Source organism: Gekko japonicus, unplaced genomic scaffold (assembly GCF_001447785.1).
Source record: "Gekko japonicus isolate JY-2015 unplaced genomic scaffold, Gekko_japonicus_V1.1 scaffold356, whole genome shotgun sequence".
In the NCBI taxonomy this organism is placed as follows: Eukaryota; Metazoa; Chordata; class Lepidosauria; order Squamata; family Gekkonidae; genus Gekko; species Gekko japonicus.
In genome coordinates this window covers 1,079,767-1,086,588 of record NW_015175979.1, presented here as the reverse complement: position 1 = coordinate 1,086,588, position 6,822 = coordinate 1,079,767, and positions in this window count along the sequence as shown.

The window sequence follows — 6,822 nt, the reverse complement described above, 5'->3', positions numbered from 1 at the left end:
TATCTTGTGGATTAGCACAGGAGCACATTTTGGTAGAACTGCCACCCTTACCTTGCACCTCAAGAAATGTACCCGTTGAAGGAGGCACCACTAGGTATATGATCCTGCAGGCCCCGTTCTCAGGGACAGGCAGGTCTATGGAGAGAAAGGGGAAGATCTGCGGGAAGATATGATAATGTCCTTGTATAGATCTATGGTGCTGCTTACGTTGTGCTGCACAGCACCATTCATATCAGTGGCACAATAGAAATAATTATCCATCACATCTGAGCAGGCCATTCCTTCTTTCGGTTACCAGAGACCAGTCGACTTCAAGGCGGAAGCCCAGTCAAGTGAGCCCGGACTCCAGACAATGGCGGCATCGTCTCCATGACGTCAGGACGGGGTCTGGATGGTATCGTTTTTTAATTGATGTGGGATTTTGTCTCCTGCCAGGTGCTCAGCATGTGGAGCCCGGAGATATCAAAGGCAGCCTTTGCAATTAGATTGGCTCAAATCCTCTCCGTCTCCTTTGCGTCCTTTGCTGTTCCTTCGCCGGGCTGTGGGAGGCAAAGGCTGCTGGGCGTTGCCATAGTGACCAATGAGGATTACTGCAATGCTCAAGCAAAGGAGGGAGACCACGTCGAGTCCACGATGGCAGGGGGAGTATACAGAGCGTTCTGGGGCGTACTTGCTGGGAATGTATGGCCGGCCCTTAATTGGTCACCCTTTTGGCCTGGGAGTTCCGCTTCCTAGGGGCAGCCGTGCAGCAGGGGCTGCTGGGGAGGCACGAGAGCTGTGACTCAGGGCTCGATGCGACCAGCGGAGAACCTCCTGGAGGACAGGCAAGAAGGCGCCCCAGACCCAGCACTTTCAGCTGCTGCCTACAGCCGGTCCCGGGCGAAGAAGCCACAGAGCCTAATCATTCCCGATGCCCTGTGCTCTGCAGGCAGCCTCCTCCTCTAGGGCAGTGCCTGAAGGTCTAGCTAGTGAGGCTTGAGTGCAATGACAGGGACTGGGACGAGGGATGCCAGCCTCCAGGTCCCTCAGAATTACAGCTCATCTCCAGACTACAGAGATCAGTTCCCCCCCTGAAGAAAACGGATGCTTTGGAGGGTCGACTCTATGGCATGGCACCCCACTGAGGTCCCAGTCCTCCCCAGGGCCCACACCCACATCTCCAGGCGGTTTCAGCCTGGAGCTGGCAACCCTATGACCCCACCACCCCCACCCCCACTAGCCAGGTACACCCCGGCAGCTCTAGCCAGAAGACAGGCTTGTGCCTAGTGGCCCCACTGATGCCGCAAGGCTGCCTTTCCAGACTTCTGCTTAGGTAAGCTTGGAAGTCCTTGGTCCCAGCCGCACTGCCGGCAGGTGCCGGAGCTCCAGGCCAGGATCCGTTCTAGATCCCCAGGGGGGTTGCGCTCAGCCAGCAAGTTGGAGCTTCGCCTCCCAGGGACCATCTCAACCTGAGTCTTCTGCTGCTGCTGCAATTCCTGCAGAGGTGGGGCAGGTGCGGGAGGGGGAGCGGCAGCGGCAGCAGCTCTGGGCTAGGATCCATGCAGGGTCGCCAACCTCCAAGTGGCACCTGGAGATCTCCCGCTTTTACAACTTATCTCCAGATGACCAAGATCAACCCCCCTGGAGAGAACGGCTGCTTTGGAGGGTGGCCTTGTACCCTGCTGAGGTCTCCCCCCTCCCCAGGCCCCGCCCAACCCAGCGCTGGCGACCCTAGGGCCACGTCCTGCTCAGCGGAGGCCGGGTGACTCTTCCGGGGCCTTCCTGGCTGGCTCCGGCTGGGCGGCCCCTGTGGCAGCTGAACAAGCGTCAGCAGGTGCCCCGGTGGTGCCAGGTCCTCCACGGCCCCTCTGCTCCTCTGTCCAGCCACCAGCCTGGACTCCTCCCCTGAAGACGCCGAGTCACTGGGCTGACGGGCCGCCAGCTCCTGGTTGGGAAATACCTGGAGATTTTGGGGGGGGCGGACCATGGGGAGGCCAGAGACTGGGGAGGGGAGGGACTTCTGTGGGAGGTCGTGCCATAGACTCCACCCTCCAAGGCAGCCATTTTCTCGGGGGGAAGGAATCTCCCTCATCTGGAGATCAGTTGTGATTCTAGGAAATCTCCAGGCCCCACCTGGAGGTTGGCCACCCTCAGGGGTCATTTCGTAGAAAAACAGGGGCAGGAGCTCATTAGCATAACTCATTAGCATAACTTATTTGCATATGCCACACACCCCTGACATCACCAGAAGTGTGTCAGAAGGCAACACCCACTGCAACTTACCTGGCTGCTTCTTGCTCCTCGTGGCCCAGGGCTGCTGGGAGCAGGGGGCGGGGCTTGTTGCATGTTCCCGCCCCCTGGGCTCTTTACTGCCGGAGCTCCGCTCCTGTGCGCTCCTGCAGGAAATGACCCCTGGCCACCCTACTGGGCTGGTCAGAGGGGCTCAGGACACCTGGGGAGATGTGAACTCTGGCACCATACCAGGGACAGGGCTGGTTATTTTAAAAGACTCTAACATGGGGGGGGGGGCTTCTGTATCCTGTTGGTACCCACACATCTGGCCTCTCCTGGCCCTGTCTCTCTGTAACACACCAGTTCCCCTTCTGGGGTGAAACAATCCTGTAAGAACGATGCGAGGCGCTCCGACTGCAAAGTCCCTGCTTCAGGGCTGGCGTGGGATCGACAGCTCCTCATTGGGAAACACCTGGAGGTTTTGGAGGCAGAGCCTGGTGAGGGTGGAGGCCCGTAGCAGGGATTTTTTTAAGTTGGGGGGCATTTAAATTTCTTAGGGGGCACTGGCTCATTAAATTAAAGAGATACCCAACTCCTTCCCCACACCTGCTGTTGCTCGGGGGCCCTGGGCTGGATGGGAAGTTAGGGGGGCCTTGCCAGTAAGTCAGGGGGCCCAGCCCCGAGATGCCCCGCCCCCTGCTGTAGCTACGGGCCTGTGAGGGTGGGGTTGGAGGATTGGGGGAACCTCAGCAGGGCCTAATGCCATAGAGTCCACCCTCCACAGTGGCCGTTTTCTCCCGGGGAACTCATCTTTGTCATCCAGAAACCAGTTGCAATTCCCGGCGATCTCCAGGCCCCACCTGGAGGTTGGCAATCCTAGTGTTGAGCCAGGGCTGGCTTTGCAGAGCTAGAGCTGCACCCTCTTGGCCCGCTGCATTCCTTCCAGTCCTAGTTCAGGAGCTGGTGGGCAAGAAGGACTGCAGTGTCCCCCCCCACCCAGGCTGACCGGTGCTGCTGCTCTCCCCTGCCCACCTTCATCTTCAAATGCACCTCAGCCCCCCCCCCCGCCCATTAGCAGGGATGATGGAAAGTGTAGGCAGGGAACGTTTTTTTGATTTTGAAAGCCTGCCTTCCGCTACCTGCACGAACTGCACTCAGCGGGTTAGCGCCTCTTTTCTGTCCGTAGCCATGGAGATGTGTGATTTTAAGCTGTTATCGGGTGTATCGTGGAGATCTACATGTTGATTTTATTGATAGGTTTTTGATATGTATAAACCACCTCGCGCCTGCACCTGTCGTGGAGGAAGTTAGTCTACACATTCCCAGTTAAATAAATGATGTTCAAATGTGAAACGTTGGTAACACTGTTTCCCAGTTCCCTGCGAGCAGTTCAAAGGGTGCTGATCACGCCTGGATTGGTTTGCGTTGGAGGAGAGAGCCCCGGAGGACTTCTGGTGTCTTTGTAATGCTGGTTTTGTTTCCAAACATGTAATTGGCGAATAAGTGGAAGCAGAAGCACCCCTGCCGAGCAGGAGCTCCACTACACAGAAGAGAGAGACCTCGCTGTCCATGGAAGCCCTTCAAGGGCTCTCAGCCAACGTCCCCACGCCACCCCCAAACTGGAATGCCTGAATGAAGAAGAAGAGAAGAAGAAGATATTGGATTTATCCCCCGCCCTTCACTACCAGAAGGAGTCTCAGAGCGGCTGACAAACTCCTTTCCCTTCCCCTTCCCACAACAGACACCCTGTGAGGTAGGTGAGGCTGAGAGAGCTCTTGACAGAGACTGCTCTTTTTCAAGAACAGCTCTTATCAGAACTACAGCTTGCCCAAGGTCATCCAGCAGGTGCAAGTGGAGGAGTGGGGAATCAAACCCGGTTCTCCCAGATTAGAGTCCACGCACTTAACCACTACACCAAACTGGCTCTCTTGAGTAACTCTTGAGAGCCCAGATGAGAGAAGCCTCTCTCCCTCCAGAAACACTGCCTCACCTTTCGATGGCAGAGTCTTCACCTGTGCTGCAGCCAACACTTTGGCCAGCCACCAGAGAAGCATGCCTGAGCCGCTGTGCTGGGAGCACGTCTCTGGCAATCTACATGGAGACCCCGGTCCTCAGAACCCCTCCCTCCTCATGCGGCTCTCCAGGTATCAGAAGGAGTCTTGTTTTCCTGTTGGAGACCCAAGAGGGGTTCTCTGCTCCTGCCAAAGCAGTGAGATAAAAGGAGCTCCTCATGTGTCATTTTAGAATTCCCCCCACCTCACTCCCACCCCCCCCCCCACTGCCTGATATCAGAGTTCGCTCTTGTGAGTGGCTAAAGGAAGGCTTTGCTTGCGATGCGTTTAAATTTAATTTGCAAAACGGAAAGATCACTTTCTCCTGTAGCTTCCACTGGAGCCCAATTGCCTAAGCCTTTTAGGGTTTAAGTCTAATTAACTGCGTTCCACAGCTTATTTCAAGAAAAGAATGGAGGCATTAAAATGGTAAAATCTATTTTTTAAAAGTAAATCTTTTCAGGGCAAAATTAATGTTGCCATGTCCCTCCGGCCTTCTCGGCAATACATCTCTTGTCTCTGAATTTCAAACACGAGCTTCCGCAAACATGAAATTATTCATTAGGCCATCTAGGAAAGGGATAAATAAGTGTCTCTTCCTATATAAGATCTTCCGTTCTTCATTTAGCCAGAGACCAGCTTTATTTCTCCGGAGAAGAAAGCACTAATCAGACCTTGTAATGCAGACAGGTAAGCAAGAGTCATCACGGGGGAGGCGAGGAGGTGAATTAAGACTTCAGGGGGCCTCATACAGAAGCGCAGTGATTCAGCTGGGGGGGGGGGACGCGGACATCAGAGTGCCCTCTGATGTCCAAGGAAACCACATGCATGAAGCATGGAAGTTCCAAAGGACGCGTAAAGCACATCAAATCAGACACAGCAGGGGAATGGCCAGTGATGTTCCTGAAATCGGATTTGGACACACTGGAAAAAACTGGACAGATGTGAACACGATGCCATTTAACAGAGATAAACGTAAAGTTTTGAATCTGGGTAGTAAAACTGTTATGCACATTTACTGGATGAGGGATACTCTTCTGGGGAGTTGAATGCATGAATGGGATTCTGGAGTTATGGTGGACTGCAAGTTGAGTATGAGCAGCCAGTGTGATGCTCCAGCAAAGAAGGCAAACTTGATCTTAGAGTGCATCAGCAGGTGCATCGGTGTCTCTAGGATCTGAGAGGTGGTAGTACCACTGTATCCTGCACTGGTCAGACCCCACTTGGAGTACCGTGTCCTGTTCTGGAGGCCATTTTATTGGAAGGACATAGAAACCTCCAAGCGGGTGCAGAGGAGAGCGACAAGGATAATTAGGGCTTTGGAGACTGAACCTTACAAAGAAAGGCTGCAGGAATCAGGAATGTTCAATCTGGAGAAGAGGAGCTTGAGGGGGGACATGATTACTCTTTGCAAGTAGTCGAAGGGCTATCAGACAGAGTCAGGATACAGGATGATCTTGACAGGCTGGAAAACTGGGCTAAAACAAATAGAATGAATTTCAGCGTTGATAAATGTCAAGTTCTGCATTTAGGCAGGGAAAAAATCAAATTCATAATTATAGAATGGGGGAGACTTTTCTTGGCAGCACTATGTGCGAAAAGGATCTAGGGGTCTTAATAGACCATATACTGAACATGAGTCAGCAGTGTGATGCGGTAGCTAAAAAGGCAAATGCGATTTTGGACTGTATCACAGAAGTATACTGTCCAGATCACGCAAAGTAATGGTATCGCTTTACTCTGCTCTGGTTAGATCTCACCAGGGGTCTTGTTGTAGAAAAAGAGCTGCCGGAGCTCATTAGCATAACTCATTAGCATAACTTATTTGCATATGCCACGCCCCCTGACATCACCGGAAGTGACAGAAGGCCACACCCCCTGACATCACCGGAAGTGTGTCAGAAGGCCCGGCTACTTACCCTCCTGCTTCATCCTCATTCCCAAACGGAATGAGGATCGAAGCAGAGGGCGGGGTAAAGAAGGGGGCGGGGCTTCACCACGTGACCGCCCCGCCCCCTAGAGGTTCTCTTCCGGAGCTCCGTACCTGAGAGCTCCCCCCCGACTAGAGCCCTGGATCTCACCAAGAGTATTATGTTCAGTTTTGGGCCCACAATTTAAGAAGGATATAGACAAGCTGGAATGTGTCCAGAGGAGGGCAACAAAGATGGTGAGGGGTCTGGAGACCAAGTCCTATGAGGAAAGGTTGAAGGAACTGGGTATGGTTAGCCTGGAGACGACTGAGAGGTGATCTGATAACCATCTTCAAGTCTTTGAAGGGCTGCCATATAGAGGATGGTGCGGAGTTGTTTCCTGCTGCCCCAGAAGGACAGACCAGAACCAACAGGTTGGGTTGAAATTAGATCAGAAGAGATTTTGGCTAGACTTTAGGAAGAACTTCCTGACCCTCAGTGGAACGGGTTTCCTGGGGAGGTGGTGGGCTCTCCTTCTTTGGAGTTTTTCAAATAGAGGCTAGATGGTCACCTGACAGCAATGCGGATCCTGTGAACTCAGGCAGTTCACGAGAAGGGAGGGCAGGAAGAGGTTGCCTCAGTGCTTAGTT